The sequence below is a fragment of the Emydura macquarii genome, unplaced genomic scaffold (assembly GCF_026122565.2).
Source record: "Emydura macquarii macquarii isolate MOO-44397 ecotype Brisbane River unplaced genomic scaffold, CSIRO-AGI_Emac_v2 contig_3728, whole genome shotgun sequence".
Classification (NCBI taxonomy): domain Eukaryota; kingdom Metazoa; phylum Chordata; order Testudines; family Chelidae; genus Emydura; species Emydura macquarii.
The window spans coordinates 1-12,694 of record NW_027133865.1 but is presented as its reverse complement, the minus strand read 5'-3'; the positions used below and the strand labels follow the sequence as shown (position 1 = coordinate 12,694).

General features: G+C 46.8%; 1 long non-coding RNA gene across 1 annotated transcript; it reads right to left on the bottom strand.

Moving 5' to 3' along the window:
* Window positions 1-2,600: 2,600 nt before the first annotated feature.
* LOC137146167 (uncharacterized) lies at window positions 2,601-4,112 on the bottom strand. Its single transcript, XR_010917840.1, has 2 exons — window positions 3,949-4,112; window positions 2,601-2,981 (listed from the first exon to the last, which is right to left on the bottom strand). It is a non-coding gene; the product is annotated as an uncharacterized lncRNA (long non-coding RNA).
* Between the last annotated feature and the right edge of the window lie 8,582 nt (window positions 4,113-12,694).

Sequence of the window (12,694 nt, the reverse complement as noted above, 5' to 3'; positions counted from 1 at the left end):
GATTCTGTGTGCATTTGAAACAAGGGGAGGTCAGGAAGGTATTACATAACCATCTAAATCTGGCATTTGGCCAGGATGGTAGGATTAACAGTGTTATGGCCTTGTCAGTTAGTCTATGTGATAAGGTCTTTGGGCTTGATTTCCCTCTCACCCTCTGTTATGCTGGCTTAATCTGATTACTCCTGATTTGTATCAGTGTGAGAGAGAATCAGGTGCCTTGATTTCTTCTCCCATCTAGAGAACACATTGGTTTTCAGTTTCTCTAAGACCTTGTCTAGGCAATGAAATGTAACCATGTCTGAACATGGTTTCAGCATTTGTGTTAGCTGAATAGTTTAGGTGTAAGTGGAGAGAAGGACAAATGAGGCTAGATCAACAAAGGCTATGTCATTGGAACAGGGATTTTAACTTGCATTTCCTGCATCTCAGTTGAGTGCCCTAACAACTGGGCAGTAGAGTCATTCTCACTCTTTCTCTGGTCAATGAATATTTAAATATTTATACAAAGTGGAACAGCTTCGACAGGAGAGATTGAGGTATTCTGGGGTGGGTCTCTTTCATAGGCCAACATTTAGGGCACACTTCTGAGAGGAGAGATGTGAGTTCAAATCAGGCAGAGAGGGATTAAAACCTGGGTGTCCTACATCCTGAGTGTAGGTTATAAGTGGGGTGCTGCAGTTGCCATTTTTTGTAAGAAAGTGCTTATGCACCTAACCTCACAAAGGGTTCCTGGCTGTCAATCCTAAATCCATACAGGAACTTCCCTCACAGTAGGCACCTAACTCTCTTTGAGGAGCAGAGTTTAAGTGCTGTTTAGGCCACACCCTCTCCTCAGCATTTCCTATTGTCTTATTTAGGTGGCTCTCTGCTCAGCTTGCTGGCTTTTGTGAATCCAATTCCTAGGTGCCTAACTCTCGCCAGGCATTGCATAGGGAGCAGTGACATTCCGAATGGGGGAGGGGACGGGACCATGCCCCGGGAGCTGGCCAGGCCCAAAGGAGGAAGAGCCACCCCCACCCCTGTCCCCAGGCAGCCAGGGCGTTCTCCCAGCTCCTCTGCCCCTGCACTGGGCTCAAGGAGGGAGCTGCGGGACCAGAGTCCATCACAGCCCCCCTGTACCGCCAGGCAGCCCCCACTACCCACACAGTGGGGGGAGAGCAGAAACGGACCCACAGAGCCCCCTCCCCCACCATGGGGCGCTGCCGACACTGCTGCTGCTGCTGTCGCCGATGGCGAGGGGGAGCAGGGTAGAGCAGGACACAGGCCTGCAGACCCACCCCCGATGGGGCGCTCCCACCAACAGGGGAGGGAGTGGGGGAGAGTAGGACACAGGTCTGCAGACACCCCTCCCCCCACAGGGTGCTGCCGACGGGAGGGGTGCCAACATAAGTATGGCCTCCAGGTGCGGGAGACCCACGGTACACCACTGATAGGGAGAAGGATACCTGTGGATCCCACTAGGCAGCAGGGCACCTAAAGTTGCAATTGCAGTGCTGAGCTTAACTGCCTTTTGTGTTGTTTCAACTAACCATGATTTAAACACTCAGTGTTGAAATACATGCTCCAGTTGCATCAGGCACCCAAGTAAATTAACGGCACACCTTGCCCTTTTATCAGTAGGTAGGCAGAATCCAGGCTGCCTACTACAGCTGCACTGAATGAGTTGTTAGTGAGCCCAGAGATCAGGCTCTGTAGCATAGTACCCCAGATCCTTCTGTGATAACCTCCAGCACAAAGTGGATGATGTACATTTTGATTTTTCCTGTCAAAGGAGGAAAAAAGTGTGATGAGATAAAAGCTACATATGCACAAATTGAACTAAAGTGATCTACATTTCTCCTAGAAAAATAATTAAGGAAATAAAATTCAGTGACTGTTTTTGTTACTTTGAGTACATGGCAGCCTCCACTCAAACCGTCTGGTGGCTTAATATGCAGGAGGAAAAAATACCCATGAAATCTGTAATGGGAAAGGCTGAGATTCTTAGTCTAAATCTATGGCTTAAACTCTATGCATCACTGCAATAAACTTATACAGGAGGAAGAATGTCTACTCATGGCCAAATTCAAGGAGTGCATGCAGTTCCGGTTACCCCGTGCCAGAGAGATGGAGATAATCTGGAGGGAATTCAGAGACAAGCAACAGGGATTGGAGGTTGCTACTTATGAGGAAGGGATGAAAGAATTGAACATAAATACATACAGGGGATGAGGGGTATGCTAACTTTCTACATATCATTTGAATAGGATGAAACTAAACATAGGAGGGGTGTCAGGAAACCTTTCCTAACACTGAGAGCCAGCTGCCTCTTCCTCTTGCAGAGAATTGTTCAGTTGTGTGTAGTGTAGTTATAGGAAGAACCAGAAATTCGAGAGAGACTGATCTTGATACCTTCAGCTTGATTTCTAAACCAAAGACTTTGGAGAAGCAACCCCACTTTTCCATGCCTATCTGCATTGATCTACCCAACCACTTGAGGTTCAGCAATTGAGGGAGCATTTGTGTACTTTGATAGTGGATGAATGCTTATGGAAGTGATGAGCCTCTACATAAATCTAAAGTACCTGTCTGGACTACAACATTGTCTGTATCTATAGCACTTCTTGCAGTCTGATTAATTTGGAATTAGGATTATGGTCCAATAGAGTTATTTAAAATATCCATTGAATGTAGAATTGTGCAATGCTCATGGAATTAATGAAGCACTTGCCTCTTATCAGGAGTAAAAATCATTCTCATATCCATTCAGTATTATCACTCACCTAACTAATTTCTTCTTTCTGGCAGTCCCTATCTTTGCCTTTGTCTTTCCCATGATCTTGGGCACACATTTTCTGCTATAAAGGAAAATTTAGCTCAGTAGCTGTGTTCTGCGTTCTAGTGACAAGCAGATTGTCTTCTTGCTGGCCTGCTAGTTAAATGGTGTGCATACAGTACTTGCTCTTTGGGGTGTTCAAATCCCGGCATGCCTTGCTTTCACACTGTAGGGTAGGAGACAGGGTTCCAATATTTTTAACTAGTAATCTGCATTGCACAATTACATCCTCATCAGTTATAGCTAATGGATGATTTATAGTATTGTCCGCAAAAATAAATGTAAAGCATTTCCTACTGTGACTAACACTGGTTCAGTTCCTCCTGTGTTAGCGCTGTTAGGAGCTCCAGCATACACAGGCTGCTAGATGCTTACAACACTATGTTATCTAACCTTGCTCAGAGCAGGTTTAAGCACCTTGTAAAGGTGTTAAGGCTGTTATGAGCTTTAGAGAAGGATTTTTAATACACCCCCCCTCAAGCTCTGTTTGGGAAACCAGAGCTGCTTTGCGAGGACTGTAGCATATTTAATCATCAGAGCTGCTGTTATGTAACATTAATATGGGACTGAGCCCATTGTGAGAGGGAACGAGACATCTCCTTTACCTACTTTGCTCAGATGGGACCGTGTATGCTACAGTATGCGGCAAGGAGTTAGATTATGCTATCTGTAATAGTCATCACTCTGAAAGTCCCATAAGCATGCACATAATGCATCTGGGGTTGGGGCTGGGGGGCAAGAGTACTAACCCCTAAACAGCCCTGCTTTCTTTGTAGGGCAGCTGGAGCGGGGGGTGCTGGCAGAGCCTCCTCACACAGGGAATGCCATGGAAACTGGCAAAGCCACTCCAGAAGCATGAGACCAGTAGATAGCAACAAAACGCAGCCTAGGCAGAATTGATGGAAAGCATTCTATCCTACATAGGTTTTTAAAACGGCTTACCACCTTAGTATTTGCCCACTTTCCAGTAGTGCATTAAGCAATCTGACTACATATCGGTCATGTTTGGTCTCTCATCCACTCTGCAAAGACGAAACGTGGAGTGGCTTGTTTTGGTAGGGTGCTGGTTTTTCGGTTAAATATACCTGTAGCTATGTGTTTATGTTAGAGACGGCAAGGTCAAAGAAACGCACCTTGCGCACTGAGCAGAAAGAGTGAGATTTATGAGGGTCCTTAGTTGCCGGGGGAGTTCATTGCATAGTCTTGGACCATCCCCGGAGAAGGCTCTGCTCTGCCACACTCGGATCCACTGTAAGAGGTCCATCCCACTGAACGTCCACAGGGCCGAAGCTGTGACCACACCTTGTCCCAGAGCCTCAACCAGTCTGATAGGCCTCGGGGCCCACGCCATGGCTGTGACGCTAAGCACCGCAACTTTGAGCTGCCATGGAACGGGACGCCCATAGCACCATTGCTGTCCCGGATACGCACCGCAGCACTCTGCTCTCCCCTAGCCAGCCTTCCCTGGTGTGGGGCTTGGGCCGGTTCCCGCCCAGGAGCGGCGCGAAAACCCGATCCAGGCCATGATCGGCTGGGGCTCAGCATCAAGGGCACCTCTCGCCAGGGAGCTGGCCGAGACGGGAAGCTCCCGCCGGCGGAGCTGTCCCGTGCTCTGCAGACCGGAGGGAAGAGGAGCCGCGGCCCTCGCAGCCCCGCCCCCGGATCCGCAGTACCTCAGCCCGCCCACTTTCCCGGGTTGCAAATAGGAGAGGGGAACGACTGCAAGATGGCGATTTCCCTCGTCCCTCAGCGCCGCCGCCATCTTGTTTGTAGTTCTGAGACTTGCGAGGCTACGATAGGCTGCGCATGTGCGGGAGCCCCGATTGCCTCGCCGTGCAGTGCGCAGGCGTGCCCAGTTCCGCCAGGGACTTAGAGCCACGGATGCTGCTGCCAGAGCTGGAGCCCCGGGAGCAGCCGTTTAGTCTGCGACACGGGTAAGAGCCGGCAGCCGGGCCGGGCGCGCCGTGGTTAAGTGGGGGCGCGGCTCGCCGCGCCCCACCCCGCCGGCCAGGCAGGGCGCAGGTCCCGACCCCCACGCCGGCTGGGGGTCCTGGCCGGGGGGGATACGAGCAGGAGGCTCTTGCGGGCCCTGGCCTTCAGCTGGGCAGGGCGCTGCTCCCGGCGCTGGGGTCTCCCCGCCCGCGGCCGATGGTCGCTTTGGAGCGGGCTGGGTGGGGGCGACCCAGCGACCCGGCTTCCTAGCCCGCCCCAGGAGCCCCGCACCCGTCAGCCAGGCCCGGCGCGGGGACGGAGTGTCCGTGGAGGGGCAGCCCCGCGTCCCGGGCGTTCTCCGGGCATTGAGGGGAGATGGCTCCATCCTTCCTTCCCCAAGCGGCGCGAAGGCGAAGGGCAGGGACACGATTCCGGAGAAAGGGAGCAACAAATGGGCAGGGCGCTGCCTGGCAGCAGTGCGCTGGGGTTAGATCCCCGCGCAGTCTGTGCTGTCAGGACTGGCCTGCGCTAGGTGCCTACTTGGAACAATTGTCTCCAGTGTGAGAGGTAATTACACCCCCAGCCATAGGTTGATGGAAGAATGCTTTATCTGGGGAGGTGGATTCCTGGTGCTGAGGGGAGAACTGCTTCCTTGGGCATAGGTAGTTTCTGCACCAGAGGTGTCAAAGATATCTGGCCACAAAGGCTATTTAAGACAAAATTGTTCACTTGGCAGGCTACACTGTTAAAGAAAAAAAATTAAAGGGGCAGCCCAATGGCGCAGCTTTCACTTACTCTTTCCATACCTGCTTAATACTTTATTTTATTATTGATGATAAAATGAAAAAAATTAAATATTTTACTTTCAATTGAAATATCTACTATAAAACAGAGTTCAGAGTACATGATGCATTACTACATTTCAACTAAAATTAAAGTATACTGGGTGAAAATGCAAATTAAATTTACCTTTTATGACTTTTGCCCAGAAACCTGACACTTCTCTTGCGCCGGGACGGGCAGAGGTTTCTGCCCAGAAACCTGACTCTTCTCTTGTGCCGGGATGGGCCAGCAGCACTCCAGGAGCGGGAAGTGGTGCATTCCGGCCAGCAGTGCTCAGAGCTGGGGCGGACCAGAGCTCAACACTGGGGTGGGTTGGGCTGGCACTTGGGTGCCATGCGTGCTTGCACTGGTGGTGCTCTGGGGGCTGAGAGCACTCGGGCCAGCAGCGCTCCAGAGGCGGGCCAGTCGGTGGTGCTCCGGGGGCTGGGCCGGAGAGTGTGTGGGCCACAAAAATTAACCTTGCGGGCTGCATGTTTGACACCCCTGATCTACACTGAAATGCTACAGTGGCACCTCTGTGCTGCCATAATATTTTAACTATAGACATACCTCATACTTTAGCAAAAGTATCTTACGATCAGACAAATCCATTGTAATACAGGCTGCTAGTGACTTTCCTCAAACTTCTTGTGCCAGTCTTTGGATTGTTTAATAGTGCTAATTGACTTTTTGGCAGTTTTTTTTCCAATTAACTTCAGCTCCCAAAAGATCTAAGTTTTCAAGCTTCTGGTATTCCAGTTCTCAGGACTTCATCTGCATCAACACTGATTCCTGTAACTTTCAAAAATGAGCAGAAATTCTCCATTAGAAACAGAGTACATTGTAATAGATTCCTTTATCCCTGCTTGAGTTGTAAATAATGGGCTCAGCTAAAAACATCTACTTAAAAATCTCATGACCTCACTCCTGCAAGAGAATAGCTTGTAAACTTGGTAACCTGATACTGGAGATGTTGGCTTCTGCACATCACCCCTGTTGAGTAAGTTGAGGATTCTTCCCCAGGATGCTATGCCTGATCATGGGCTTCATGTTGCATAAAGCCTCTGACCACCTTTTCTTGCTGAAAAGGAGAGAAGCCAGATGTCTCCTCCACACCAACCATACACTGATTGTTTAGACAGGTATGTTCTTTACTACCTCCCCCATGTTCTATTTTTGGGGTGTGCTCCAGCCTGTGCATCTGTTGCTACTCAAGGTTTTCCCAAGTAGCAGAATGAAATTGACATGACAGAACACTGAACAGCAATGCAACTGTCATGTTAATTTCATTCTCTTGCTGATTGGGAGCAAGGATTGGCACTGTCTACAAACTTAGCACAGCCTTGGTGTCTCAGTCCAAAGGGTGTTTTTTTTTTTTTTTTTTTTTTGCAGACAGGAGGTCTAGAAACATTATTTCAAATGAAAGGGTAGTTCCTCACCCTACTCACCACTAAGTGGTTTTCAAGCCCTGGTTTTAGTAAATAAGTTCTTTATATTTAATTTCCATTTTTAAAAAGTATATTACTAAAGCTGTGTTCTCCATCTAGTTTACAGAAGGATGTGATTTATTCATTTAAATCATCCACGGGAAGCTATTGTTTATGTAAGCCTTGGTGGTGCTAGGGAAAATTATGGCATAGATAAACGTTTAGTCATCGGTATATTGATTTTTTTTTCTTGAACACTGACTTTGTTGAAGTTCAGCTGCAAATTAAAAAATATCAAATAACTTTAAAATATTGTGCTGAGAGCCTCTGATAAAGGTAGCAAGGAATTCAGCACATCAGGAGTATTCAAAGTATAAATATAATCATTTTTTGGGAGATGAAAGCAAGATGTTCCTTAAATCAGTGAGGTTTTGTTTAGGAGTGATTGGGTAGAGGAGTTGGTTGTGACAATGTTTTCTTGGTTTGCAGCTTTACTTGGCTCTGTGCCTACATTTACCTGATATTAATGTAAAGCAGAATGAGTTATTCAAAAATATTGTGGTTATTAAATTAACTGCTTCTGGGACCATATTAAACGTTCTCATAAAATTCCATGCTGCGGGAGCCTAATTCTTCGGACCAGACAATCCCATATGCAACACTCACTCACTTCTAATGATGGTTGCGAGCATTCAATTACATGAATAACAAAGACTATCTGACAGTTGGTCTTGTTGCACAGGTTAGGAGGTTGCATTGTTGTGGAAGAAACTTGGGTTCTAGTGCTTGGTCCAGTCTCTCCCTCATCACGTTAGCAGCAGGTCCAAGAGCACTGTATTATTAACCCTACTGAGGGAGTACAATATATGAATCTGAGTCAGAACCTGTAGCAGAGTGACCATGACCCCCTCACTGTGTGGATTAGAAGGGGTTTGAGAAGGTGAGACTGAATGCACCCTGTTTTCACCCCCTACATTACTGTAATATACTTTGCACAAAGTATGCCTTGTAATGTATCATTGGAAAACTCATAATTCACTGGTCAGTAATATCATGGTGAAATGTGTGTGGCATCATTATGTGTAAAATTATGAACCCCCCCCCCCCCCCCCCCAATGGCATTGGTGGGGCATGTTCAAACTCACATAGCAACAATTAGGCAAAACCGATCAACCAGGTCGTAAACAAAGGAATGTGTGTTTACCTCAAATTTACATATAAACTGTAAACAGAGTCCTCTCCCAATGAAAGGGGAAAGGCAAGGGATAAAGGGGATGTGAATTTTGGCAAACAGGAATGGAAAAAAAACAGCATGGGATTTTTCTCAAGGAGACTTCGTGCCTCCTGGCTCTCAGCTGGAAAGAACTTTTACCTAGAAATAACTCTCGAGCTTGCATTTCAGAGGGGCAAATGAGCTACAAAAGTGAGGGGCAGACACCCCCAAGAGATCCCTATCTCTCTGCATCTAAAACTACAAAAGAATCAGCTGTTGGACTTACGGGGTGGGGTTCTGACCAAAAAGGTTCGTCAGTAAGGCTAATAGAAGCATATGGGTAGAGCCCTGCAAATTCACAGATATCTGCCTTATATCCGCGGACTATTTTTTGCAGATTGTGGATCGGCTGCAGATCTCAAAGGCAGGGAAGCAGCTGTCTGCAGCGCATAGCCTTTCAGGCTGCTTCCCCGCCTTTCAGATCTGGGGGTGGGGGTTGGCCGTTGGAGTGGACCGCCAATCAGTTGTTCAGTGCCCCTCTCCCCCACAGGCCGCCAATCAGCTCCCCATGCCAGCTGCTGTTGAGCTATTCCATGGAGCCCCGCCAATCAGCTGTTCAGCAGCTGCCTGGAGGAGATGGCCTCTGTCATGCTGTCTGGAAAGGGGGGGCCCCTGAGGTGTATTCAGGAGCTCTGATTACTCCTTTCTACACCAGTCTCACGTTGGGGGTGTCATGCGGGCTGGCTTGAGTGGGGGGCATTTAGTATATTGTGTGACATCAGTATGGCAGAATCATAATAATCCATGTGGGATAGGCCATGTTAGGTACTGTTAGGAAGGTTATAATGTGCTCAGTACGATAATAATACTTGTGTTCATGTGTGATATGTGAAATGGAAGTTATAGATGTATTTGAGATATCTGTATTTCAAACTGCTCTGCCTGGGCAACACCCCAGAGAGGAAGGCTGCAGAACAATGGCCTGCATAATGGCCCATTAAGGCATTCCCAGGTGCAAGGGGCCCTGAGGAAGAGGCCAGCATCACCACTGAGTCATCAGAACCTGCTTATGTGACTCTGGACTCCATTGCAGGCAGCCTACCTGATGAAGCATCAGGAATGTCCCATGTGACTTTGGACCCCAGGCATACCAGAGGAGTCACCAGTATTGGCCCATGTGACTATGGACTCCATTTTGGGTCTTGTGACTGTCCGCAGGCCGCATGGCCGGGGGAGGGGGTTTATAAGATCAAGCCACAGGATCCATCTTTGTCTTTGCTCCTGTCCAGTCTGCAGACATACACCTATCTCTGGACCAATTCATCTTGCAGCTGAACCGAAGGACTCAGACCCATCCAGGTACTGGATGTGAACCAGAGAGAACTACACAAGCCTGCAAATCCACATTTCTTCCAGAAACCTGAAGTGTATGGACTTTTAATCATTTGTATATCTGTGATTTACTTTAACCCTTTAACATTTCTCTCATGGTTTACTTCTTCCTTTTTACAATAAACCTTTAGTTTAGATACTAAAGGATTGGCTTACAGCGTGGTATTTTAGGTAAGATCCAAACTTATATTGAACTAGTGCTGTGGCTGACCCTTTGGGGTCAGAGGGAACCTTTTAGTAAAGAGCAGAGAGTTCTAGTAACTGGTCTCTTTACTGGACCTGGTGCTGATTTGGGAGCCTGGAGCTGAAATGCAGTAAAGGGGGCTGTGGGCATTCGTGGACTGGCTTCTTGATATCCAGTGAGGGGTAATCAGAAGCAGTTCGTGGCTGGTTGGGAAGCTGGGCTTCAGTGTCACCCACCAGCGTGAGGAGAATCCGCTCTCCTTTTGCAGCCTGCCCTGACCTTGGCATTATCAGTTGGCTACCCTGGGCACGGGTCATATCACAGCCTCCAAACAGCTGATTGGGGGTCCCAGAGTTGTGGGGCTGTGGAGGTGCGGATGCCATAGAAAAGAGAGACTGCAGATGGTGGGTCGGATGTAAATTGATTCATGCAGATTGGAGGCAGATCCACATTTTTGTATCTGTTCAGGGCTCTACATATAGGTAAGAACTTTACCTTAAATCAAGCCTAGTTTGTTGAGTTTTAGAATCAGAAAGCGTTTTATTTTTATTTTTCTTGTAAGCATTTCTAACTGTAATACCTATACTTGAATTCACTTAAAATCCTATCTTCTTTAGTTAATAAACTTGTTTTATTGTTTAATTAAATCCAGTGTGTTTAAGTTAAAAAATTTGGGTAACTTAAAGTGATATACTGTTGTGTGTGGTACCCTTAGAAGGACAACAGACCTAATGTATCTGGGCCATCCAGGAGAGAGAGTGCAGAATACATATTGTAGGGGAATATGCAGGACTGGGAGTGTGTTGGGGTTACCCAGCATATAGTAACCAAAACTAGTGGGAGCCTGGGTGTGGCTGGTGTTTGCTGGCAGGCTGTGGGGATCAGAGGTTCTGGACCAGGGTTATGGCTGCACACAAACATTCGGAGAGTGAATTCCATGCTGGCAGGCTTTCTGAGCAGCTCAGGGGAGAGCCACAACAGCAAAGGCATTGTGAGGCACCCCAGGTACCAGGGCAGGAGGTTACACAGCATCTCACTGGTCTGGATTGCTCCCTGGAAGATCACAGAGGGGGTGGGGGATCATGTTTGGGAAGCACAGTTGGGTTGCAGTAGGGAGTCAGAGGATGGGGGATTAGACTGGGGGAATTTACCATTGTGAGAGAATTGGCGCTTCCCCCTGCTGTCCTCTGGGCACTTGTCTGCTCTGTAGAGACATCCAGCACCCTTTCCTTCACTGAGCTAGGAGCTAAGGGCCCCACTGCTTGAGTGTTCTGTCTGCCCTCCGCCCGATAGGAGTCTGGTGTCTTCCAAATCCAAGAGAGTGCAAATCGTGCAACAGCTTGGTTTATTTGTTTATTTATGTTCTAGTGTGCACAGCTCATGAGCAGAGACTGGTGGGTGATAAAGTACTAGGTCTCAGCACAGAGACACCTGGGAACTTGATTGTTTCTAGGGCAGGCACAGCGGGGAGTGGTGGCAGAGACTGATAGGCTATGAAGCATGACTGAACAAACAGCTGACTGATTACCAAAAATGGATTTCAATAGAGTCATTGAGGGCTCTCCAGAAAACTAGAGCTTGTCTGGTGAACTGGGTTATGGGTTACACTGTACAGGGTTGGGAAACAGGAAGAAGCTTTAGGCTGGGAATAAAATAAGTGTTCATCTTTAAAACTTGCCTATGAGCAGTAACAGAGGCACTGGATCTGGTTGTCTGCAGACTCAAGCAGAGGATATTACATCACTTACACTTGGTTCACATTTAGAAGGCTATCTTTGCAACCATGAGAGCTGGGAGCCCTTTTTTAAATGAAAGTTTAAGTACTACTGAAACTAACAGCTTAGATCTCCACACTTGTCTCTGACAGTACGATTTGTATTCCTCATGGATCTTTGCATGTAAGCTGAGATCATTTTTCATTATTAACAAAAGCTGTTTGAATCATGTTTTCTGTTCACAGGTCACTTTTAAAAATCCTCACGTGGATCTCTAAATAGCTCACATTTAATGTCTGTCAGACATTCTGGCTCTTTCATCTTTTTAGATGGAAAATGTACCTGGACATTTGGATTTCAAAGGGGCTCTGTCAAGTAGGTCCCCAATTAGATTTTTTAAACTAGAACCGAATATTAGAATTTTTCACAACATTATTTTAAAAAGAGACAATTTGGGTTCTTTTTGGGTTTAAACATTCCCCCACTATATCTTTAATCAAAATATTACAGCTAAAGGGTATTGCATGAGAATCTGAAAATGAAATTGACTACACCCAGAATATAATAAATCTGTTTTAATCTCACAAGTGCAAAAAGTACACAATAAAATTGGTGAAAAGTAGACTGTTAAAATTTTCAGTTTTAATGACTGAATATGAATTTTTAATTTTAATTTTATTCAGTGTCCCTTTAAATAATAGCTGTCTTCTAGATTGTCACCATTGTCTGTTTTTAAAACAGTAAAAGCTGAATACTTAGTGAGCTCTGTAGCTTTATTCAGTGCTGACACTATAACTTTCCATAATCTGAGATTATCTTGTTCTAATAATCTGGCAGATTATGGAGAGTATGTTTGTATTGTGTATGCTATGCCTGGGATTGGAGTAGCTCTGGATGTATTTGGGCTGTCTGTAGGACAGTTGTCTTGGCCCAGCGTGATTGTTGTAGTGAAAGAGGCTGGTGAGATGTTTTATCCTGCTGCTGCTTTCACTGCATTATTGGACTGTCATATAATGGAGGCCTTGGTTCATCTTGATGACTCTGTTTTTAACTTGGCAGCTGGAATGCTGTCCAGAGATGTGCTAGATGAGCAAATGGAGACCTGTACAGTGTTCTAAATAAATAAATTAGTGGTCCTTGGCTCCAGCACTGAGTTATTCAAGAACTACAGACACAGGCTCTCTAACTGGATAA